At 38.7% G+C, this 27,080-nt stretch overlaps 1 long non-coding RNA gene across 1 annotated transcript in view; it reads left to right on the top strand.

Annotated features, from left to right (window-relative positions):
* Positions 1 to 17,715, top strand: part of LOC113617304 (uncharacterized) — a 122,619-nt gene extending 104,904 nt beyond the window's left edge. Inside the window, exon 3 of the long non-coding RNA XR_003431577.1 lies at positions 17,617 to 17,715. This is a non-coding gene — a long non-coding RNA (uncharacterized LOC113617304). The remainder of the gene's footprint in view (positions 1 to 17,616) is intronic.
* The last annotated feature ends 9,365 nt before the right edge of the window (positions 17,716 to 27,080 follow it).

Here is a 27,080-nt window from a genome sequence, read left to right as displayed (position 1 = left end):
GAGACCAAACACATGTGCATGCAAGATACACTGAGTAAAGAATATCTATAAGGGAAAAGAGTATGATACCATCACTTGACATTCATCACAGCTTCAAGCAAAAACAAAACAAAACAAAAAACCTTTTGTGGAATTGTACATCTTGCATTAATGTTTCACCCAAAATAAAATTCCTCTTACTAAACCTTCTCTATGCTGTTTCCAAATTAGCATTCTGCTTGGGTTCAGCTCAATATATTCCATTTCTCTTGAAAACCCTGTCAGTAACTATTCATTTCATGCCTACGAGCATAGCCTTCTGGGTGCATGCAGCCCAGTTGATCTGTTCAGTTTAACCGTCTTACCAACGGTGCAGAAATGATAATAAATGTGACCCAAATGAAAAAATTGTTTTTCCCCAATCTGATATACCTGCAGAGATTAAGTACCCTCTGTGTCAAATGAATGTCATCCTCATTTTCCAAAAGCACTTTTAACATGTTTACCATCAAGGGCTATGCATTTCTGAAGAATAGAGAATCTGGAAACCTGCTTTAGGTTGATATATATCATAAAGTAGGCATCAATTCATTCCCTCCTAAATCTAATCTGCCTATTGATGCTGAGATTTTCAACTTTCTTTGCTTTTTGCATGACAGGTTTAAGTGAAAGGTAATGCAGAGCCACATAAAATATTTCACCACATTAATCTTAACTCCCTAAGCATACCAGGAACTCTTGCATTTCCTAGAACTAAAAACCACTACCTTACACTTCTTGTGATTTATTTTGAGATTACATTTTGTTCACTCCTCAAAGAAAGTATTCAGCTGCTTCCAAAGGCCAATTGAGGTTTGAGAGATTAATAAATACTGAATCTTCAGTCTTAAAAAAAGAACAGTGACACAGATGTTAAAAACATTTGGGGCGTGAAAACTATGCCAAAAGTCTCAGTGATATCATGTAAATGGATACTATGTAGTGAAAGGCTATCATCCCAATATCCTCTCGTCTGAAGGCTTTGATCATAATCCAGCAAATATCCTTCAATCTGTAAATTAACTACAGCTAAAAGGAGGTTTAGGAAATTTCATAGTGACTCATGGTCATTCGTGACTTTTGATATTTGCATAAATAAACCCTTGGAGATTTAAATGTCATCTTGTGAGATTGGTTCAAGATGGCGGAGTAGAAGGACATGTGCTCACTCCTTCTTGCGAGAGCACTGGAATCACGACTAACTGCTGAACAATCATCGACAGGAAGACACTGGAACTCACCAGGAAAGATACCCTACATACAAAGGACAAACCACGATGAGATGGTAGGAGGGGCGCAATCACAAGAAAATAAAATCCCATAACTTCTGGGAGTGTGACTCACAAAATGGAGAACACTTATACCACAGAAGTCTACCCAATGGAGTAAAAGTTCTGAGCCCCACGTCAGGCTTCCCAACCTGGGGGTCCGACAACGGGAGGAGGGATTCCTAAAGAATCACCTTTGAAGGCTAGTGGGATTTGATTGCAGGACTTCGACAGGACTGGGAGAAACAGATACTCCATTCTTGGAGGGCACACACAAAGTAGCATGTGCATCAGGAACCAGGGTAAGCAGCAGGGACCCCATAGGAGACTGAACCAGACCTACTTGCTAGTGTTGGAGGGTCTCCTGCAGAGGCAGGGGGTGGCTGTGGCTCATGGTGGGGACAAGGATACTGGCAGCAGAAGTACTGGTAAGTACTCCTTGGCACGAGCCCTCCCAGAGTCCTCCATTAGCCCCACCAAAGAGCTAGGTAAGCTCCAGTGCTGGGTCACCTGAGGCCAGACAACCAACAGGCAGGGAACGCAGCCCCACGCATCAGCAGACAAGTGGATTAAAGTTTCCCTGAGCTCTGCCCACCAGAGCAACACCTAGCTCTACCCAACACCAGTCCATAATATAAGGAAGCTTGCATAAGCCTCTTAGATAGCCTCATCCACCTGAGGGCAGACAGCAGAAGCAGGAAGAACTACAGTTCTGCAGCCTCTGGAAGGAAAACCACATTCACAGAAAGATAGACAAAATGAAAATGCAGAGGACTTTGTACCACATGAAGGAACAAGATAAAACCCCAGAAAAACAACTAAATGAAGTGGAAATAAGCAACCTTCCAGAAAAAGAATTCAGAATAATGATAGTGAACATGATCCAGGACTTCGGAAAAAGAATGGAGACAAAGATCGAGAAGATGTAAGAAATGTTTAACAAAGACCTAGAAGAATTAAAGAACAAACACCTAGAAAGAATTAAACAACAAACAGAGATGAACAATACAATAACTGAAATAAAAATACACTAGAAGGAATCAATAGCAGAATAACTGAGGCAGAAGAATGATTAAGTAACCTGGAAGACAGAATGGTGAAATTCACTGCCACAGAAGAGAATAAAGGAAAAAGAAAGAAAAGAAATGATGACAGCCTAAGAGACCTCTGGGACAACGGTAAATGCAACAACATTCACATTATAGGGGTCACAAAAGGAGAAGAGAGAGAGAAAGGACCCGAGAAAATATTTGAGATTATAGTCAAAAACTTCCCTAACATGGGAAAGGAAATAGCCACCCAAGTCCACGAAGCACAGAGAGTCCCAGACAGGATAAACCCAAAGAGAAACACACCAAGACACATAGTAATCAAGTGGAAAAAAATTAAAGACAAAGAGAGACTATTGAAAGCAGCAAGGGAAAAACGACAAATGACATAAAAGGGAACTCCCATAATGTTAACAGCTGATTTTTCAGCAGAAACTCTACAAGCCAGAAGGGAGTGGCAAGATATATTTAAAGTGATGAAAGGGAAGAACCTACAACCAAGATTACTCTACCTGGCAAGGATCTCATTCAGATTCGACAGAGAAATCAAAAGCTTTACAGAGAAGCAAAAGCTAAGAGAACACAGCACCACCAAACCAGCTCTACAACAAATGCTAAAGGAACTTCTCTAAGTGGGAAATACAAGAGAAGAAAAGGACCTACAAAAACAAACCCATAACAATTAAGAAAATGGTAATAGGAACATACTTATCAATAATTACCTTAAATGTGAATGGAATAAATGCTCAAAACAAAAGACACAGGGTTGCCCAATGGATACGAAAACAAAACCTATCTATATGCTGTCTACAAGAGACCCACTTCAGACCTAGGGATGCATACAGACTGAAAGTGAGAGGATGGAAAAAGATATTCCATGCAAATGGAAATCAAAAGAAAGCTGGAGTAGCAATACCCATATCAGATAAAGTAGACTTTAAAATAAATAATGTTACAAGAGACAAGAAAGGACACTACATAATGATCAAGGGATCAAACCAAGAAGATATAACAATTATAAATATATATGCACCCAACATAGGAGCAACTCAACACATAAGGCAACTGCTAACAGCTATAAAAGAGGATATCGACAGTAACACAGTAATAGTGGGGACTGTAACACCTCATTTACACCAATGGACAGATCATCCAGACAGAAAATTAATAAGGAAACACAAACTTTAAATGACACAATAGACCAGATAGATTTAATTGATATTTATAAGACATACCATCCAAAAACAGCAGATTACATTTTCTTCTCAAGTGCAGACAGAACATTCTCCAGGATAGATCACATCTTGGATCACAAATCAAGCCTCAGTAAATTTAAGAAAATTGAAATCATATCAAGCATCTTTTCTGACCGCAACACTATGGGATTAGAAATCAATTACAGGGAAAAAAACGTAAAAAACACAAACACATGGAGGCTAAACATTATGTTACTAAATAACCAAGAGATTACTGAAGAAATCAAAGAGGAAATCAGAAAATACCTAGAGAAAAATTACAAGGAAAACACAATGATCCAAAACCTATGGGATGCAGCAAAAGCAGTTCTAAGAGGGAAGTTCATAGCAATACAAAGGAAGTTCATAGCAATACAAGTCTACCTCAAGGAACAAGAAAAATCTCAAATAAACAATCTAACCTTACATCTAAAGGAACTAGAGAAAGAAGAACAAACAAAACCCGAAGTTAGCAGAAGGAAAAAAATCAGAAAGATCAGAGCAGAAATAAATGAAATAGAAACAAAGAAAACAATAGCAAAGATCAATAAAACTAAAAGCTGGTTCTTTGAGAAGATAAACAAAATGCATAAACCATTAGCCAGACTCATCAAGAAAAAGAGGGAGAGGACTCGAATCAATAAATTTAGAAATGAAAAAGGAGAAGTTACAACAGATACCACAGAAATACAAAACATCCTAAGAGACTACTACAATCAAGTCTATGCTAATAAAATGGACAACCTGGAATAAATGGACAAATTCTTAGAAAGGTATAACCTTCCAAGACTGAACCAGGAAGAAATAGAAAATATCAACAGACCAATCATAAGTAATGAAACTGTGATTTAAAATCTTCCAACAAACAAAAGTCCAGGACCAGATGGCTTCACAGGTGAATTCTATCAAACATTTAGGGAAGAGTTAACACCCATCCTTCTCAAATTATACCAAAAAATTGCAGAGGAAGGAACACTCCCAAACTCATTCTATGAGGTCACCATCACCCTGATACCAAAACTAGACAAAGATACTACAAAAAATGAAAATTACAGACCAATATCACTGATGAATGTAGATGCAAACATCCTCAACAAAATACTAGCAAACAGATGTAACAACACATTAAAAGGACCATACACCATGATCAAGGGGGATTTATCCCAGGAATGCAAGTATTCTTCAATATATGCAAATCAATCAATGTGATACACCATATTAACAAATTGAAGAAGAAAAACCATATGATCATCTCAATAGATGCAGAAAAAGCTTTTGACAAAATTCAACACCCATTTATGGTAAAAACTCTCCAGAAACAATTTGGAAATGAAGAAGTAAAACTGTCACTGTTTGCAGATGTCATGATACTATACATAGAGAACCCTAAAGATGCCACCAGAAAACTACTAGAGCTAATCAATGAATTTGGTAAAGTAGCAGGATACAAAATTAATGCCCAGAAATCTCTTGCATTCCTATACACTAATGGTGAAAAATCTGAAAGAGAAATTAAGGAAACACTCCTATTTACCACTGCAACAGAAACAATAAAACACTTAGGAATAAGCCTACCTAAGGAGACAAAAGACCTGTATGCAGAAAACTATGACATTGACGAAAGAAATTAAAGATGATACAAATAGATGGTGAGATATACCATGTTCTTGGTTTGGATGAATCAATATTGTGAAAATGACTATCCTACCCAAAGCAATCTACAGATTCAGTGCAATCCCTATCAAATTACCAATGGCATTTTTTGCAGAATTAGAACAAACAATCTTAAAATTTGTATGGAGACACAAAAGGCCCTGAATAGCCAAAGCACTCTTGAGGGAAAAAAACAGAGCTGGAGGAATCAAACTCTCTGACTTCAGACTATACTACAAAGCTACAGTAATGAAGACAGTATGGTAATGGCACAAAAACAGAAATATAGATCAATGGAACAGGACAGAAAGCTCAGAGATAAACTGATGCACCTATGGTCAACTAATCTATGACAAAGGAGGCAAGGATATACAATGGAGAAAAGACAGTCTCTTCAATAAGTTGTGCTGGGAAAACTCAATAGCTACATGTAAAAGAATGAAATTAGAACACTCCCTAACACCATACACAAAAATAAACTCAAAATGGTTTCGAGACCAAAATGTAAGACTGGACACTGTAAAACTCTTAGAGGAAAGCAAAGGCAGAACACACTTGGACATAAATCATGGCAAGATTTTTTTTGATCCACCTCCTAGAGTAATGGAAATAAAAACAAAAATAAACAAATGGGACCTAATGAAACTTAAAATCTTTTGCAAAGCAAAGGAAACTACAAACAAGACGAAAAGACAACCCTCAGAATGGAAGAACATATTTGCAAATGAATCAACAAACAAAGGATTAATCTCCAAAATATATAAACAGCTCATGCAGCTCAATATTAAAAAAACAAACAACCCAATCCAAAAATGGGCAGAAGACCTAAATAGACATCTCTCCAAAGAAGAGATACATATGGCCAAGAAGCACATGAAAAGCTGCTCAACATCACTTATTATTAGCAAAATGCAAATCACAACTACAATATGGTATCACCTCACACCAGTTAGAATGGGTATCATCAGAAAACTTACAAACAACAAATGTTGGAGAGGGTGTGGAGAAAAGGGAACCCTCTTGCACTGTTGGTGGGAATGTAAATTGATACAGCCACTATGGAGAACAGTATGGAGTTTCCTTAAAAAACTAAAAATAGATTTAATATATGACCCAGCAATCCCACTACTGGGCATATACCCAGAGAAAACCATAATTCAAAAAGACACATGCACCCAAATGTTCATTGCAGCACTATTTACAATAGCCAGGTCATGGAAGCAACCTTAATGACCATCGACAGATGAATGGATAAAGAAGTTGTGGTACATATATATACAATGGAATATTACTCAGCCATAAAAAGGAATTAAATTGGGTCATTTGATGAGATGTAGATGTATCTAGAGACTGTCATACAGAGTGAAGTAAGTCAGAAAAAGAGAAACAAATATCGTATATTAACGCATATATGAGGAACCTAGAAAAATGGTACAGACGAACCGGTTTGCAGGGCAGAAATAGAGACACAGATGTAAAGAACAAACGTATGGCCACCAAGGGGGAAAGTGGCAGGGAGGTAGTGGTGATGTGATGAATTGGGAAATTGGGATTGACATATATACACTAATACGTATAAAGTGAATAACTAATAAGAACCTGCTGTATAAAAAAATAAATAAAATTCAAAAATTTTAAAAAAAAGGGCTTCCCTGGTGGCGCAGTGGTTGAGAATCTGCCGGCTAATGCAGGGGACACGGGTTCAAACCCTGGTCTGGGAGGATCCCACATGCTGTGGAGCAACTAGGCCCGTGAGCCACAACTACTGATCCTGCGCATCTGGAGCCTGTGCTCCGCAACAAGAGAGGCCGTGATAGTGAGAGGCCTGCATACCACAATGAAGAGTGGCTCCCACTTGCCACAACTAGAGAAAGCCCTCACACAGAAACGAAGACCCAACACAGGAAAAGTAAATAAATAAATAAATTCCTACCCCCAACATCTAAAAAAAATAAAAATAAAAAAAATATTGAATATTGAGCTAAATCATCCTATTCCAAGATATAAAGCAAAGGCTGTACTAAGCCAAAATCTGGTTTATGTGAGGAAAGTGAGGGAAGGCAGTAATGGCATGCATAAACATGCATAGAAAAAGACTTTGGCAAGTAAGCTATAAAAATGGGTGGGAAAAAAATAGGAACAGGAAATGAGAGCAAAATAGAAAGAGCATTGAAAGTTATGGTATAACTTAGAAGGTCTAGACTTACTCATTTTCCATCTCTGTCCGTTTCTTTCCCAGTGACATGTCTCTGTTTAAAGATAGCTGGGGGGCTTCCCTGGTGGTGCAGTGGTTAAGAATCTGCCTGCCAATGCAGGGGACACGGGTTTGATCCCTGGTCTGGGAAGATCCCACATGCCATGGAGCAACTATGCCTGTGTGCCACAACTACTGAGCCTGTGCTCTAGAGCCCACGAGCCACAACTACTGAGCCTGCATGCCACAACTACTTGAGCCCACGCACCTAGAGCCCGTGCTCCACAACGAGAGAAGCCACCACAATGAGAAGCCCACGCACCGCAGCAAAGAGTAATCCCTGCTCGCCCCAACTAGAGAAAGCCCATGCACAGAAACGAAGACCCAACACAAAGAAAAATAAATATATATTTTTTAAAAAAGCTGATATTGTGCTGCCTCTAGTATACAGATTACACACTAATTTTTTTTTAAAAAGTATGTTTAAGAAACAAATTTACAATTGTTAATTCGTCAAATCAGTAATGTATGTGTGTGTAAGTGCATGTGCAGATGTATATATGAATATACACATATATACAGATTCACCATCCATGACAAAATATGAAGTGGCTCCTGTACTTGGACACTTACAACTCCCAAATACAAATAACTAGCCCCACAGGGAGAGTCTGAGCCCTGAGCAAATGCTAGGGAGAAGTAACCATACTCAGAAGATTCAAATACTACACCCACAAGCTGCGTAACTACAAACCAAAAGAAAAAAAATCTTTAGAAATAGTTTACCCATGTGATTTACAGTTATCTAGCTTCATACTGCAGGCATACAGAATAAGTTAAACACTATATTTTATTTTTATTTCCTTCCTCATGATCTTTTGAAGTTTTCTGTTTTCAATTTCTAGCAAGATCTAGTTTAGGTTTATTCTGACTGTGAAATACCTAGAAGTAATTACAATTTAAATCTTTACATTTTATATTAAAGCTTAATTAGTTAATAAATGTTTCATTTCTTATATTATCAGGAATCAACTGTAGTCATTTCAGAACAAAACATATATAATTTCTTTTTTGTTATATTCACTAGTTTATTTTACTTTTTAGATTCCACATATGTGATGACACAGAGTATTTATCTTTCTCTGTCTGACTTATTTCATTAAGCATAATACTCTCCAAATCCAGCCATATTGTTGCAAATGGCAAAATTTCACTCTCTTTTAATGTCTGAGTAGTATTCCATTGTATGTGTGTGTGTGTGTGTGTGTGTGTGTATAAATGCATAAGGAATAAAGAAGTGATACATATATATCACTTATTTATCCATTCATCTGTTGATGAATACTTGGGTTGCTTCCATATTTTGGCAATTGTAAATAATGCTGCTATGAACATTGGGGTGCATGTATCTTTTCAAATTAATGTTTTTCCTTTTCTTTGGATATGTACTCAGGAGTGGAATTGCTGGATCATATGGTAGTTCTACCTTTAGTTTTCTGAGGAACCTCCATACTGTTTTCCATAGTGGCTGCACCAATTTGCATTCCCACCAACAGTGTAAAAGGGTTCCCTTTTCTACACATCCTCAAAACATATATTTGAAAGGTGTGCAATTTCTCAGATTTCTGAAACTATCTCCAAGTTAAATTTTGTGGAAAAGACATTTCCTTCTTAGAAATTTTATTCATTTTTAAAAATAAGAGATGACCTGTAATTTTATAAATATTTTTGAAAGTGTATCAACAGATCCGTGTTAAGATTTAGAGGCAACAGAGTGTTACACTTAAAAATACAGAAATCAGTATTATATATGTGCACACAGATAAGAGTTCAAGATTTGAGTTCATCAGAGCAGTAGTTCCTTTACTCCCAAAGTTTAACTCTTTAAATTAAATAACTTTCAATTCACTAGAAAACTTTATAGTCCAGAATATTCTATTCCCTACTCCTGTTAGTCCTTCACTCACTTAAATTATAACAGTAATAACAGATAATGGTCTGTGGTAGACAGAATTTTGGTTCCTATAACCTTCATCACCCCTTGTCACGTCTGTGAATATGTTACATTTCATGACAAAAGAGGCTTTGCAGATGTAACTAAAATTGCTAATTATCTGACTTTAAAATAAGAGAGATTATCCTGGATTATCTGAGTAGGCCATGTAATCACATGAGCCCTCAAAAGCAGAAGAAGAAGGCAAAATAGTGAGTCAGAAAGATGTGGCAGAAGAAGTCTGAGAGAATCAAAGCACAAGACAGATTCAACATGCTATGGCTGGCTTTTAAATGGAGGGGCCCACATGTCAAGGAGACAGACCTCAGTCCTACAACCACAAGGAACTGAATTTTGCCAATCACCTAAATAAACCATGAAGCAGATTCTCCTTCAGAGCCTCAGATAAGAGCCTAGGCTGGCCAACACCTTTACTTTAGCCCTGTTAGACCCTCAGCAGAGAACCCAGTAAAACTTATCTAGACTCTGATCTACAGAACTGTGAGATGATAAATGGATGTTGTTTTACATTACTAAGCATGTAGTAATTTGTTACAACCTCAAGGAAACTAATACTCAACCATAGAGCACTTACCATGTGCCAGGCACTAAGCACTTTATATAATAAACTCATTAAATCATTACACACACACACACACACATACGCACACACACAATTTATAAAGAGAATACTATGTTTTAGACAAGGAGATTAAACACATTCTAAGTAAATTGTGACACAAGTAGTAAGTGGTGAGGCCAGATTTGAACCCAAACAGTCTGACTCCACAGACTGTAATATTAAAACCACAACTGTGCTGCATGGAAGTAAGGTTAGGCTTACGCAAGTCTGAGATTAGCTTAAAAATAGAGGGAGAGAGAATGAGAGAGAGAGGATTACGTGGGGAGAAGAGAGGAGGAGGAAGACAGTAAAGGCAAAACAGGAGGCTGTTAGAAAATCAGAGAAAAAAAAAAAAGAGAATTCCAACTGCTTTTGTCTAGCTTCCTGTCACCAAAACTAAATGTCTCAGTAATGACTTACCTATGAAACTGTGGTTTGACTTCCCATGAATTCTGACTCTTTTTACTATGGTTTCTGAGTAAAAACATACACTTCCCTCAATAAATAACATCAGAGCATTTCATTTCATAGTAATATTATCTGTTCACTTGTTTGGATCCCCCAGTAGATTCAGAGCTCCTTGGGAAAAGAAACTGACTTCCACATTCATATCCTTAACACCTTCTCATACCTCAAAACATATACTGAGTTTGTAAAATAAACGGGAAAAAAATGAAATAAATGTTTTTAAAACTGTAAAGCATTATTTTTTTAAGTAAGGCTTATTATACTATTCCTCAAATGACATTATTTCAAATTACTTTTATTCATAAAGCTGGGAAGCCAGTTACCGAACACATTTCCTCCAAAGACGTCTGACACGTGTGGCCTATCCAATTAGGAAGAGCTAGCAACACTTCTCTTTGATGCCTGTGTAGTACTTTATCCACAGCTCATGCTAATTTACTCCTGAGTTCCATAAACGCAAAAATTTAGTCCACAAATATCTTGGCCTTATCATGGCAAAGGGTAAGACTGCCCTGAATCATTCCATGAGTTTTCCCAGATGGCTCTTCACATTTGGATGAGAACTTCATGTCCATCACACCTTTCCCTACAACAGGCAGCTGTAAAAGTTTTGTTTGTGTAAGTTTTATTTAAGAGTCATAAACCTCAAGTTCAAATATCATTGTTGCCAGTGTTGGCAGGAAGCCCTTTGGTGTAGATGATTGCTCATATTTTCTGAGCCTCAATTCTTCATCTTCATCATTCTTATAACACTATCCAACATTTCTAATTGTCAGGGACATTGTTAGAAACACCTGAGATAAAGTATGTAAAAATGTTTTATAACATTTAACGTGCCAAGAGAAAAGTATTGTTTACTTCATCTAGGGCTTTCTGGATCTTTACTTCTAGCTAGATTCCACCGATGTATAGGAGATAAAAATGGACATATCTGTGGTACTTACTTTCCATATTTAAAATGCTGATTTACTGATTTATGATTGCCAGTTTTTACTGGTTCACCCACTAACCCCTTCTGGATTTGTTTCTGCTAAATCACGAACTCTTAAATATCCTTTCTTGACACAGTTCCTCTGTCTTATTCAAAATCCTTCCCTCGTCTTCCAACTCATGTAACATTCAACCAGTCTACCTCTTGTTAAATGAAGTTTCTCGATTTACACCTTGACTTGATTTTGCAGCTTACCCAAATCCTTCTTTTTTTTAAAAAAAAGACTATTTTGACTTTTTTTGAAAAAAGTCACACTATTTTGGTTTGGTTGTTTATAATATATTCTTATCAGTTTGCATCATAAAAACTGATACTTTTATCCAGAGAGATACCAACTCTATTTCACTTTTTTATATAAAAGTTTCATCTTTTTTACCTGTCCCATAGAACATTACAAATTCTGCCTACTCATATTCAGAGATGTCCCTAAGGTAAATGCAGTGATATTTCTTAAAATTATGCTTAAGATCTTTCCTTGTTGAAAAGTCTAGCATTCATTAGTGTAATGCCAGTAATTATGATAAATAAGCCCTGAAATTTCAGAGGTCTAGTGGAATAGAAATTAATTTTTTCCCTAAGTCCAGTTCAGTTATTCCCAATGAGCAAACAGTGTTTCTTTATGTGTAAGTCAGAGACCTTTGTTCCATCCATGTTGGGAATGTGCCACCTCCAAGGATTTTATCATGTTTTGCATCCAGCCAGCAGAAAGGGGTGACACATATCATTTCTGCTCCATTTCAGTTGCAAGAACCAGACACACAGCCTTATCTAGATGCTGGGGTACCTAGAAAATATAGTGTCTGACTAAGCAGTTGCTTCCAGTGATAATTCTACCCTGGAGGAGACACAGAGATTGGTGGGCATCTAAATGATTGAATGACTTAGAAAACCAAAAACTAATATGGTCTAAGGCTCAAAAAAGCAGGCACCAGAAAAACTTTCCTCTGTAAGTGGAGAAGGATTAGAAATGAAAACTTTTCAAAAATACATAAGTACAATCAAGAGACAGAATAGGACAGTCATAAATAGAAATTATACAGCCAAGTAAAACTAATCAAGCTGATCAAATTCCTTAGCATTAAAGAGAGAGTATGCACAGATTACCTCTAGATATTGGTTGTATTGCTAGCACACACACAACCTGGAGTACATTGACGAGTTGCCTCATGAGAGAGGCAGTCATGCTTCACATAAAAGATTACCTAGAGAGCAGTTGTTTACTTTGTAATAACAGCTTGGACTTAAGTGACCAACTTTCTCCATGTTCATCTAGAATATCAGCAAAGCCTCACCAGAGTCAACTGGCTTACCCCATGGGTAACGATGCACTGTTGCCTTTTTATGTATCTATGGTGCAGTCACAGTGAGTCTGAGGTAGCAAGACAGTTTTCACCTGCACAATTTGCTTCTGAAGCCATGACCCTCTATATAGGAAATTCCACCCTTTAAAAGGCGGCATGTACTTCACAGGCTTTTCAGGCTTATGGGTCCTCAGTTAATCTCTCCAGTACAGGAACACCAGGCTGACGCAGAGAATGAGTCTCCTGCTGCTGTATAAAGGGAACATTCTCAGAAGATTCTGCTCAGAGTTCTCAAAATGGTCTAAAGCCAGACAACGGGTAAATCCATAGAGAAACTTAGGCATGAAATTGGAAAAATACTTGTCAAAACTTGCAAATATTCATTATAAATGGGAAGCTATAAATATGGCCCCCGTTACACAAATTCTAGTGGTAGGGACACTACGAAAAGATGATTTAAGTCACAACAGTGGGTAGAAAGTGGTTAGATAAATTTTAATATAGGAAAAAGCAAGGTAACGCATTTAGCAATAAATAATTCAAACTATAAGTGCAAAACAAAGAGTTCTGAGCTAATAGTTATGATCAAGAAAAAGACTTAGGAAGAGTGGAAATTGTTTGCATTAGGTTCCTATGCTTTTGAAAGTGAATCAAACATTAGATATAATTGGGCAACTTTAGTATGTAAGGGAAAAAATCAAGTAATTAGTATTTCCCTCATATAAAATTATGGTGTGTCCTCACCTGAAATATAACTGTGGCAGCCACTGGAGTGTGCTGTTCAGGTCTCCCTTTAAGAGAGAATCTGCTGTGAGGAGGGCACTCTGGTGCTGCATCATAGAATCCACTGCAGCATTCACTCTGAGGCCATGCTACTCCTAGACTGCTTATGACCAGTAACAGAGCACAGAGGTTGCTCTAGAGATGCACCATTCCTGCCCAAAGTGGGACTTCACTAATGGGCAGTCTTTTCTCTGGGGCTACCTGTCAGCCTGCCCAGTGCCTTCTCACAGCTGGATCACAATGTGAGGCTCTTTCCATCCCATCCTCCTTCTTCTGTAACTCCCTTTACAGGGATCAGACATGCCTTACACTCCTGCATAATCCTGATCCTTCTCCCCTTTATCTTCTTTGAACCATTCTCCAAACAAAACTCTTGCACATCTAATTCCACATTGGCATCTGGTTCCCAAGCTGACACACCAGAAGTGACACACCAGAAGTGATCCAATAAAACATAATAAAATGAGGTCTCTGAACTAGATCCCTTAACACTTATCTAAAAGGAGGTACAGATAGTCTCTGGCACAAGGAAGGATCCCAACTGCTAAAAATTTCACCAGTGGCGACCTGGGAAAATGACCCAGTAGAAGGGAAGACTTTTGATGGTGCAATGATTCAGGTGTTTAAAATGTATGGTGAAAAATGCCAGCTAAGGACAGCAGAAGTGGCTAGTTACTACTGAGTTGCATTGACACCCTGAAGGACAATGAGAAACTTATTGATAAATCAATTAACAAAGAGTTAAATGCTAAGCGTGTGAGCCAGAGGGCATTTTTGGTAGCTTTTGAAGAAGCCACCACCATCTTGTGCAAAGACAGACACAGCTGAGGAGTAACCACAGGATCTAAGAGTTAGGGTCATGGAACTCCAGAATCATTTAAATGACCAACCCTGGAAAGTCTGTTACACTATAAGGTCAGGTTGAGAAGATCTAGGGCACTGAGTTAAGGGACGGGCAGAACTGGGTAGATGGCCCTAAGGGTTGGGCTCTGCAGATTCTCCTGAAACTATGGAGCTTACAGAGGTGACACTGCCTCATGGGAGATGGCATGTGCGTGTGTTGCCACAGAGGCCTCTCACCTGCAAGGTGATGACCAATGCCCCTTGGGAGCTGTTCTTCCTCCCTCTCCTGGCCACCAGGCTGAGCTAACAGTTTGATCCCAGCATAATCCAGCTGGTGATGGGCAGGCCAAATAAGGCGGCAAATACCTCACACACCAGAGAAACGGCACGAATTAGCAGGCACGGGTCAGCAGGATCCAGAGGAGTCCCCCGGAACTGGATTGTGAGGGGGCTTAGGGAAGGGGTCCTGAACGTAAGGCTGAATGAACAATAATTTATTGAGCTGGGGACATTATTAAACACAAGTTTAATAAATTGTCAAGAATCCCAGGAAATAGGGAAAACTCACTGTTAGGAGGACTTTTAGAAGCCTGGAGAAAGTAGTGGCCCATGCTGAGCAAAGTCGAAATGCCTGAGTTGACATGACAGATAGTAGAGGATGGAATTAAAAGGCTCTAAGAAGTAGACATGTGGGAATGAATATCCAACCCAAGGATTAGGCTCCAGGAGAGGGTTCAGAAGACCCAGCGTTCACCAAGGCTACCAGGAATGCACTGGGGAGGGGGGCACCAGCCTCACGAAACTCAGTGGTGGCCACCTCTGCTGTCCAGGGCTGACATTGCGGGAGGGGATCATTGAGCCTGGCTCATTAATAGCCAAGGGAGCAATAGATGGCAGGAGGTGGCACTTAATGGCCAGAAGCCATGCGGCCACAATTATAGTAACTGACAAAGGAGGAGAAGCAGCCATGGGGAGTTAACCCACAAGGACTTTTAGAAATGGTTAACAGATTGTCACACCCTAGAAGATAAATAGCTTGACAGCAGTATTTCTCCTAAATATCTAACAACAATGAAAGAGCAGGGAGCTGAGGGCAGTCACTCCAATAAAAAGTCACAATTCCTTTTTCATTTCCTGAATCTGGGTCAATGTTTAGAAACAAAATCCATTGACTAAAATGGGTCCCCAAGGGACTTCCCTGGTGGCGCAGTGGTTAAGAATCTGCCTGCCAATGCAGGGGGACATGAGTTCCATCCCTGGTCCAGGAAGATCCCACATGCTGCGGAGCAACTAAGCCCATGCGCCTACGCTCTAGAGCCCGTGCTCCACAAGAGAAGCCACCGCAATGAGAAGCCCGAGCACCGCAACAAAGACCCAACGCAGCCAAAAATAAACAAATAAAATAAAAATTTTTTAATGGATAGATAAATAAATAAATAAATAAAATGGGTCCCAAGAAGAAAGATCTCGCAACACTATGACAACTCTATACGGTAAAAATTCACTTAGTTCTTCCACAGAGGGACCTGTAGCCTTTTACTCAGATGACTGACTACTGGAAAAAGTGTATTATCTAACATTTTGACGACTACTGGATATAACATTCTGAGTTGACATTAATACCTGAAACCAAAACCATCATTATAACACCCTCATTAGAGAGGGATCCAGGTAATAAATGGAATCTTTGATAAAAGATTAGTACAGTGGATTTTATCCACTACAGTGATCCCAGCCACTGAGTCCACAGGCACATCAAGTAGTCATTTACTTTGAGTGTATAGTTAGGATTCAAAGTCAGACTATCCCTCACATTGGATCCTTGGCCTGTGGAGTAAGCTCTAGCACAACGGAGGAAGCTAAGTGAAAGCCTTTAAAACAGCCATCACCCCTCAGCAGAGAAAGTAAATCTAAACAATGCCATATCATGGAGGGATGATGGAGATTATTGTTGTCATTAAAGATCTAAATTGTTTTTGTTTTTTAAGATCTAAATGTTTTAGGACTTACAGTCTCTATCATACCTTTGTGTAATTCACCAGTTTGGCCCCTGCAGAAACTGGATAGATCAGGGAGAATGGTTGTATTCTACAAGAAGCTCAACTGAGTAATAGCCACGATTACATCTCGAAGACCAATCACGGTTTCATAGCTAGAAGATATTAATAAGGCCTCTTTTCTACCACAGTTAGGAAAAAAGATCAGACACAATTGCATTTACATGGAATAGACAGAAATACTCATGTACAGTTTTATTTCCAGGCTCTGAAAACTCTATTATGATAACTCTCCTGCCTTCTGTCATAGTATTATTCAAGGAGATATGGGCTGTCTAGACATTGTACAGAAAATCACATTGATCCATTACATCAGTGACTTCAGGCAGAATGAGCAGGCAATGGCTAGAGCACTGGAGGCCTTGGTCAGACACCTGCAGTCAAGAGGGTGAGAGAGAAATTCTTTAAAAATTCAGGTACGCCAAGGTGTCAGCGTTAGAAGCTACACAGGGACCTAACATAGACTCACACCTCTCCAGGCCCACTTAACTACGGCTATCTCTGAATATCCAAATGGCCGTCAGTGCTGAGTCTCAAGTATAGCATTATTCGTCCAGGAGACCAGCAAGTCATTTGGAGGCAATCTGACTACTTTGGGTCTCTTTTATCTTGAAAGGACTGAGAGTTTGTCCTCACAAAGAAAAATACTGATTTCAGGTATGAGTTCGCTTTATCTGCCCACAGATCCTCAGCCAGGATCACTGTCCAGGTATTCACATAGTACCTGACCCACAGACATGGAAACCCACACAACATAGCAAACGTTTGACCCTGAGCAGTAGGAGGAAGTAGTGCCATTTTGACATAATGGGGACTGAGGGGGGACCTGTGGAACCTAAGTGATCTACTTGAGCCTCTCTTGATACTCCCTTGCCCAGCTGTGAGTGCACACATTCAGCAACCCTTACCTGACCTCATAAAGGAATGACTAGCAGGGGCTCAGACCCCTCAGGAATGAAGATCTGGTCACACCACCAGGTTAACTACAAAGACTTACCAAGAAGATAGCTGTGAATGAGGCACATTTTGAATGAACAGTGGAGGAGGGAGACAATGATTACCTGTTGCAGACCTGAGACCAAATGAAGCAATACAGCAGTTTTCCATTCCACTAACCACCATCTTCTAATTTATCCTTCAGAAAAGGAGTCCAAAGAACTATGGACAAGCTGGGCTCCAAACACAGATGGAGAATTGGACCTGTGCAGCACAAAGGGTGAATTATGGAAGCCATGAAGGTGAGTTACTCAGATCTCCCTTCCAGAGAGAATCTGCTCTGAGTGTATGTAGTAACAACCTCAGCTGCTAACCCAGTGGGATTTATCACAGCTCTCACATGGAGGCCATGCTCTTCCTGGACACTTGCTAGCCAATGGTCGAGCACAGCAGGGATGACAGAGTTAGGCCATTCCTACCCCAAGGATAACTTCTTTAATGGGACACTTTTGCTCTGACCTGAGTATGACTTCTTCCCAACTGCACTGCTGTGTAAGGCTGTTCCTACCAAATCCTCCTTCCTTCCCTCTGCTTTCCAGTGTCAGACCTGCATCATGGTCTGAGGCACTCCCTTGCCTACTTCTGCTCCATCTCCCCTTTTATCCTTCACAGGCACTTCCTTCCATCAGTCTCTTGCACATATAAGTTTATCTGGACTTCTTACCAGGGGACTTGAACTCCACCAAAAACATTCCACTTCAGTAATTTTATACAAAGAGAACTTGAGGAGGTCTGGATTTAGGACAACTAGAACGAGCAAGAGTCATGGAGACTACTAAATTTTAAACATGAAGCTATAAAAACCGCATAGCCTGAGAGTTGTTGTGATTGAGAGCTACAAATTTATGTGAACTGTGAATAAATTCTGTCAGAGACAGAACATAGAAAGGGACAGAAGGGTGGTGGGAGGGGTAAGACTAGAACAGATCTTATAGAGAAGTCCCTCAGGGCAAGCAACCATCCCCATCCTGATATCTTGTGAATCAAAAAATGTGGTGGCGCAGTGGTTGGGAGTCCGCCTGCCGATGCAGGGGGCGCGGGTTCGTGCCCTGGTCCGGGAGGATCCCGTGTGCCACGGAGCGGCTGGGCCCGTGGGCCATGGCCACTGGGCCTGCGCGTCCGGAGCCTGTGCTCCGTGGCAGGGGGCGGGCGGGCCGTGGCAGTGGGAGGCCTGCGTGGTGCAAAAAAAAAAAAAATGTGGTAGGAATAACAGGTATTGTATTTACTTTGCAGATAATAATAGCAAAAATATAATGATCCCCAAAAAGTTTTGGCAAGTTAATGAGTGACCATAAATTGCTAGTAGGAAAGCCTGTGCCACTTTCCCACAACATGATCTTTGGAGTGTTGTTAGCAAGATAGTACTGTCCAAAGTGGGCATGCGTCTGGCCTGGTCTCACAATTCCCATTTGTTATGTTCTCAACACAAACTCTGTGATCTTTAAGTGAGTCTCTATTTTGAAATCAATTCATAATTTAAAAAAAATGTGTTTCCCATTAAAAACATGCATCTACATAAGAGGAGGATACTGTTACCTAATTTGTGACTTATTCAAGGCCTCAGCCTAAAGTATCAGCAGTTATAGTGGACACATTTCCATTGAGAATGAACTTAAATTGTGATTTTGTTGTCCATAGATCACAAAAGAGCCCTCAGGTAATAACTATTGCTTACCCCTGACCTGGTCTAAATCTGAATCTATGATTTAAGGTGACATGGTAGAATATTTTGTAATATGTTTAAAGAGTATCAAACCTAACCAAGGGCTTCATTTCTTTTGTTTTTCCTTTTGCACAAACTAAACTTAATTTGTAGCAGTTTTATGTATTTTGGAATCATGAATCATTTACTTAAATTAGCTTCAGTTTCATTACCTTTCCATAATCTGAATACATAATTGTTCTAGTTTATTTTTAACTTACAAGGGAACTCACAAGGACAAGTTTGGCACTTCTTCACTTGTTCTAAGTTGTTTATATGATCAGATTCAGTTACTAAACCTTAGATCCAGTTTATGTTCAGAGCTCTAGCCTGGGGCTTTCTTCTGTGCCTCTGCCTACTTCTAAGGGGGCATGAAGAGAGGCATTATGTTCATGTGATATGATGCAAAACCACTGAGCTCATCCAAGGTGTCAAACTCAGGGGCTAATCCTTGCTTCTTCCTTCCCAATGTGTAAAAATAAACATCCCAATCTCCGGCTTCTCTGATTCTACCAGTCACAAGTTGTCAGTTGATTCCTTTGTTCCTAAACAGTTTTAATGACTGGAAATAACAGTTTTTGCCTCATCTTGAAAAGGCAGCCTATTTTATCCAAACTATTTCTAACGATTCCAAAGCTGAAGATATGGTTTTAAGTTTCTGAGTGACAGAAAGTAAACTTTTATTTTAATAAAGGATGTCAAAAGAAAAAGCTAGATCTTTCTTTGTCAGACTTGATCTTTGAGGAAAATTTCTAAATGAGAATTCCAGGGTAAATTTGGCAAATTTAACATTATTTTATTCTTTATCAACTTTTTATCTAGGAAGTTTTGCTTGATCATCTCTCCTGTGCTAGATACTGGAATATACGAAAGAAGTAGTGCTCAATTCCTGTTGGAGACTTCAAGGGCTCATTGGAGACGTAAAGTTAGTACACATGAAATATGTACAGAAAGAGTAAGGGTGAACAGCATGCTGCTGAGTTTAAGGGTGATAGGTGTTTGGAACAAAGGAGAGATCAGTGAAGATCAACATAATAGAAAAAGCTTTATGGAGGAAGTGGTGTTTGAATGAGGCTTGAGGGAGGAACAACAGGGACTAGTGGTAAGCAAGGTGGTTAGGAGCAATGGTTCTGTAAGGACGCAAATGTTAGCAGCCCTGCAGTTGGGGACCCATGGGGCTCAGAGAATACCTCACCTTTCTAAGTCTTATTTTTCTCATCTGTATAATGGTATTATGAATAGTACCTACTTCATAGTTTTGTTTATTTTATTTTAGGGAATGGCAAAATATATGAAAAGTGCTTAGCCCTAAAAGGCATCTATTAATATTAGGCAGAGACATGGGGACATATTGAGGAAAGAGAGTAAGTCAGAGAACAAAGATGGGATGAAGTTTATAGGCAGATCTGTTTGGCCACGGTACAAGGTATGTGAGGGAGTCTAATGGACATAAAACCAGAAGGATAAAGTAGCACCATATCGAAAGGAGCTTAGAAGCTTTATATACATATTCATATAATCATTCAGAAGATAATGAGCATCTACTGTGTACAAGGCATTATGCTAGGTCCTGGGGATTCTCTGGTGAATAGACTAATATCATTCCTGCCCTCATAGAATGTCAGACCTTCAGGAAATATAAACATTAAAAAGGGGAAATACAAAAGTTTTGAAATTCCTTATATTATTCTTGATCTTATAAAATTTGATGATATTGGGAAAGAAGCTTTTTTAACCATAAAAATAATTACTGCCAACCTGTGTGAGATAAGGCATATGATTAGATATGACATACAACTCTGAGAGAAAAAAACAAAATCAATCTGTCTACATAACACTAATCAATGAATTTGATAAAAAAAAATCAATCAGGTCTGTAAAACTAATATGGAACTAGATAAAATTTTTGATACCATGTAGACACAGCTTCAGTTAAAACCCCTTTGAAGCCTGTATAACTAGCTTTATCTTTCCTCAGGCTTTGGGCTGGCTCAATCAGTATATTCCCATTTTTCTGCTCTGAAGCTACTTACATTATGGCTAAGGATATATCAGTCCTACTGCTTATGATGCCCTTCTTTATCTCATCATGATTTTTGTCTTTCTCTCCCACATTTTTTCTCTGTGGTATAAGATGGTATTTGGCCAAAAAACCTCTTCCTTGCACTCTTGCTTTCTAATACAACCTAACTCAATTCAAACAACATTTTCTGAGCACCTATTATGTTCTTCACTGAAAGAACTGAAAAAGCCACTAACTTGGATTTTATTCTTTCCTGGGGTATTATCTTGCCATAAGCATGGAGGTTAAACACATGATAATTTTAATAAAGTTAGAGTTATAGTTGATTAAATATTATGCCCATATATTCTATATATCAGAGCTAACTTCAATCCCAGGTAGCTGGTTCACATAAACAGTGCCTTTTTAAAACAGATGCTGTGTATTAGTCAGAATAGGCTAGTTTATATGCAATAACAAAAAACACCAGCCTCTCTGTGACTTAATGCAGCAAAGATCTATTTCCCATGCACAGCACATGACTTATATGGGTCAAGGGGGAACTTGATTTATGGTAGTCACTCAGCGACTGAAATAGATAAAGGCTCTAGCTTCCTCTGTGCTGCTGTCTCACAAGAGCCTTCAGATTTTAGCAGGGTGAAGAAGAGAAGGAAAAGAATCATGCACATGCTTTTCTATGATTTAGGTCACAGGTGACACTAATTACTTTATTCTTATTTTCTTGGTCAGAGGATGTTAGATGTTTGTCTAACTTTAATGGTGCAAAGACATGCAATCCTCCCATGCTCCCAGAAGGATTGATGGACAATGTTAGTGAGTAATGTCTATCATATCCTATGAGACAAATAGGCCTGCCCATTTAAGAGGCATGCTCCACAGAATGCCATTTGTTTATAGCAGAGACATCTGAAGTGAACTGAACTGCAACATTTAACAATTCTCAGGTCATTTGTCACATAGCAATTTTCTGTCAACTTCACTACCTCAAACATGCTCATTTCTTAAACAACACTCAGATAACTTTTGAACAGCTACTAAATGCAGAGATTGAACACAGTTCTCCAGCAACTTTTAAGAGGAATGACAGCCTCATGACACCGACCAGATTCCCCCATAATATTCAGAGAACATCTGCCCTTCTGCTAATTTACTTCAAGAGGCTTCAACAGCTTTTGGCCAAATTCAGTTTCTGGTTTTATTCTAGGAGAAATCCCATGACTTCAAATTATCTAGGTTCTCTTTAATTTTGCTCTGATAGTGTTCCCATAAACCCAGAATATCAAAAGGACTGATTATCATTTCTAAGGTGACTGTTTTTCTAAAAGTTGTCATGGGGCTTACTTAGAGTCATAGGTAATCTAAAATGCATTATGCATATCAACAGTGACATCACTACAGCTAAAATAGGGAAAGCCAGTCAATGGATGTAAAATGAAATTCTTTAGCTCACCAGTGGTAACTTAAAACTGAAGTATAATCAGGTTCATGAAGAACTTCAAATTTAGGGATGCAAAAGTATATAGACCACTTCTCAGAAAGGACCCTATAATTTTATTATTCTCTTAATTCAGAGCAGGTGTATTTGCTCTATCCCTAACTTCTGTCCTTTGCATCGGTTTGGGTTATATACTTGTCAGTTTCAGGCACCATGATGTAAACAGCTTTGCCAGTGATAATCATTGTGGTCTTTTTATAATGATTATAAAATGATAAAAATGATACTTTGTACTGTGTACTTTTCTTCTAATCAGCTCAAAGCTTATGTCACAATCAGTACGATAGCTTTTATATTGCTGTCGCAGGCTTTCATTGACATTCTAACACAAGCAGCTGTCATAAACCAGCCAAAGAAGAATGAGATCATTATGTCGGTCTCGTTGATTCAAACTAAGTGAAAGTGGCCCATATGTCTCTAAGTCTTTTTAGCACAACTTCAGTCAGAACTTAAAACTGTTTATCGAGAAGAAAGATATGTTTTAATTTTTCTTTTCATGTGTTTAAAACATAATATTTCTGCTCCTATTATAGAAACATGTAACCACTGAACACCTCTCAGAAGGATGAGTTCACTTAAACAGTTTTTTCCTAAAAGTTGTAATGTGCGCTACCCTGAATGTCTCTATGATGTTAATTGGCCTGAAAGGAGATTCCACTGAGGATCTCTAACTCACAGTCCCACTGAGTGAAATACCCAGATTTCCTAATCTACCCATTTTCCTTTACTCAGTTTATTTAACTAATTTAAGACTATTAGCCACCTGGGTATTGAGATTTTATGTCTTAATATGAACTCTTTCCATGCAGAGCTAAAGACAAGGGCTTGGATGCATTGGATGCGGACTATTTACTTAGCGATGACCTCAAAAACAGGAGTGGAGGAGCAGGAGATTAAAACAGGGAAGGAGAAAAAAATAATATATATAAATATATATAAATAATATATATAAATGTATATAAGTAAATGTATTTGGTACAGTTCAGCCAGATCTCTAAGAGCATAGAGAGTGTGTCCCACAATTATTCCATTAGAAGGATGGGAGGCCCAGTATAGCCATCAACCCATCTGGGATATTTACACCCAGATGTTCCCAGACTGGCTTTGTGCTGAGCAGGAGTTGTGGCTTTGGAGGGGTCTCAAGTAGAAAATGGGAAGACACTTGAGGAGGCTTTGGTGCAGGATGTCGCCAGCCTGAAGCTAAGATTATATACAAGTGTGCCCTGCAGCTGTGGCTAAAATCAAAGGTAGGCTGAAAGGTTGAACATGAAGCAAGAGAATAAATTTGGTATTCATATTAAATATTTAAAATTAATTTGTCATAGCTTATTATGAAGCATATAGCATATTGGCATACACAAACTGAAACTTTTTTGAAAAATGTACAAAGAACTTTTGTGACATGCTACCCAGGAATTATGATTTAGGCCTTAGAAACCTTAGATATGGTCTTGTTACTATAGTTAAGAAAACTGTGTTTATAAATCCATTCTTTCCATCATGTCTCCCCTTTAAAATGGATATTTGATACCCTTTGGGCATAATTAAGAAAAATCTCAAGGACAACTCCGCCGCCTGAGCCTGTCCTGTGAGACATCCAGTGCACAGACTGTGGGTGCAGAACTCTCCTCCACCTGGCAAATCCACCATGCTGCCAGGAATGTCACAGAGACACACATGGCAGAGAACACTTAGTGCATTTTATCAAGTTATTATGTATCTTTAAAACTTTATTTTTGGCTCTGGGAAACTGATTAGAAATTATTGCAGTATTTGTAGTTCATTTATTTGTACAACCCTGTAACAAATATTTGCACGTATTGTGTAGATCATGAATATCTTTTAACTCGAGGCAGGGACCATATTTTGTTTACCTTTGTATATCCCAGTACCTAACCAGTAGAAGATAAATATTTGTGAAATATAAAATTGTATTCATGACATCAAATGTCATGAAGGAGAGAAAAAGTTAAAAAGTACTATTGAGGGGACTTCCCTGGTAGTCCAGTGGCTGGGACTCTGCACTCCCAATGCAGGGGGCCCGGGTTCGCTCCATGGTCAGGGAACTAGATCCCACATGCCGCAACTAAAAGATCCCGCATGCCACAACAAAGATCCCACATGCTGCAACTAAGACCCAGCGCAGCCAAATAAATAAATAATTTTTTTTAAGTGCTATTGAGTACTCACTGTGCTGGGAATGTTTCATATAGATTATCTCATGTAATTCTCACAATAACCCTGAGGTAGGTACTATTATTAACCCTGTCTCACCAATGGGAAAACTGTGATCAAGGAAAATGTAATACCTGGACCAAAGCCATAAATCCAATTAGTTGTGGACTGAGGATTTAAATTTAGGCCTCCAGACAGTTATCTTCTACAGAATATCCTTATAATATTAATAGTTTTCCTACTTTGGAGAAGGCTAGAGAGAAGGGGATGGTATTTAGGATATGCGAAAGCGTTCTCTGATGTAACACAATGTCCTTCCTGAATTCACACATTTCTGGCCTTTAGTGTTCTCTCTCCTATTTGTTGTACCTTGCCACTTTCTCATAAAACTGCACCTACACTCACTGTATGACTTTCCCTGAGCTGCCAGCTCCTCCCATAGATCAGTGCAGGCCCTGGGCCAAAACACTTTGAGACTTTTGCACTAACTTTATAGTCAATTTAGATTCCTGGTGTTCCTTTGCCACATTTTTTGATTAATTCCTTTCCTTTATCAGGTTAGCACCATTACCTCCTATTATCCTCAAAAGGGAGTACTGCTTAGAGTTACATAACAAGAGCAAAAAACGCTTAAACTGCAGGGGGAACCTACCTGCTCTGATTGCTATTGAGATAACTGTGTCTTTCCTTCCGAAGCAACATAACGCAATGTTTATGAGCCTGAGTCAGACAGCCCGTCAGACAGCCTGTGTCCTATTCCTAGCCCTGTTCTGTGACCTTGGGCAAGATATTTAACATTTTTGGGCCTCAGTTACCTCATCCGTATAATGGGCACAATAAGAGTATCTACCTCATAGAGCTATTCTGAGGATTAACTTAGTAATTATATTTTAGTAAAACTTAGAGCATAGTGCCTGGCACGTAATGAGCCCTATATAAGGATCTGATAAAGACATATACTCCCACCCAGGAGTATACATGCTGGATATTCCATTGTGAATCTGAGTGTAATCCCATGAATAAACTGTTGGAACAAAGAGGACTCAAATAGTCAGCAAAGGTGAAAAATGATGGTTATAAAAAACCCAAAACAAAATAAATTCCCATGTGCCATTCTCAATATGTGACTCCTGGAGGATAAACTATCTTCAGCATTACTCTGAAAAGCCTTGCTTGACTCTCATAACCTCTCTCTCTTTCCCTCCTTCACTTTCTTTCTCTTTCTCCCTCTCTCTGTTACTATAAACTGTTACTTCAGACTTTTACTATTCTACTTCCTTTGCACAAACATCACCTCCAGAGTTAATTCGTTGACAAGGTTTCCTGGGAAATGGTTGAAGACAAAGATCACATTAACATCTAGGGTACAAATACCACACAGTCTGATCCCTGTGGTGTCTTATTACCTCGTAAACACCTTGCCTCTGACAGGCAGGACTTGTCCTCTGTTCTTATCTTTTTTCCTTTAACATTGACTGCCCTCACCACCTGCAAAAGGAACACCTGAAAAAGATTAATTATTAATTTCCAAAAAAAAAAATCCCTTCAAAAGTCAATGTAGGTGGGGGAAAACCCCAGTAACTGGTTGTATAGTCACACATGACATGGACTTGATCATTTTATGTATTCTTTTTTCTGTCTGAAAAACTAAACGGCAATTCAATTTTATGACATCTGAGATATAAATGCATATGAGTTTAAGATGTGCTGGTGTTAAAATATTTATTGGTTAAATCTGACAGTCATATTTTTAGTCCTATCTCCAAAGACCTGTGAAGTGTGTATTATTAAATGAAATCTACATAGAGAAGTTTTGTTCTCAGAATACATAATTGCCTATTCAGTCTCTTTGCACATACCTGTTTTAAGCTAAAGAATTTCAATGGCTTCTGGATTTTCAACTATTTTTAAAAAATGTCTGTGGAATTGAGTATGCAATAAACCACTATGATTGACAGTTTTGGCATTTCACAGAGGTGAACCTCTAGCACTAACTATGGGACTGAAGAACTTCAACATGAGATACCAAGCCTGTCAGAAATTATGTTTTCTATTTTTTCAAACAAAATATCAGGTCACTTTGGCCCACATGCTCCTTCAAGTAGCTGTAAAAATGACTTGAAGATTATCACCTATCAAATATTTATAGTATGGGTATTTGGGATCTTTGCAAGCTCCAAAGAATGTACTACATTTGACAAATATTTTAAGTGC

This window comes from Aethalodelphis obliquidens, unplaced genomic scaffold, assembly GCF_003676395.1.
Source record: "Aethalodelphis obliquidens isolate GAN/ISIS:26980383/991018 unplaced genomic scaffold, ASM367639v1 scaffold4, whole genome shotgun sequence".
Taxonomy (NCBI): Eukaryota; Metazoa; Chordata; class Mammalia; order Artiodactyla; family Delphinidae; genus Aethalodelphis; species Aethalodelphis obliquidens.
The sequence above is the reverse complement of the archived record's forward strand: the minus strand, read 5'-3'. Positions and strand labels throughout refer to the sequence as shown.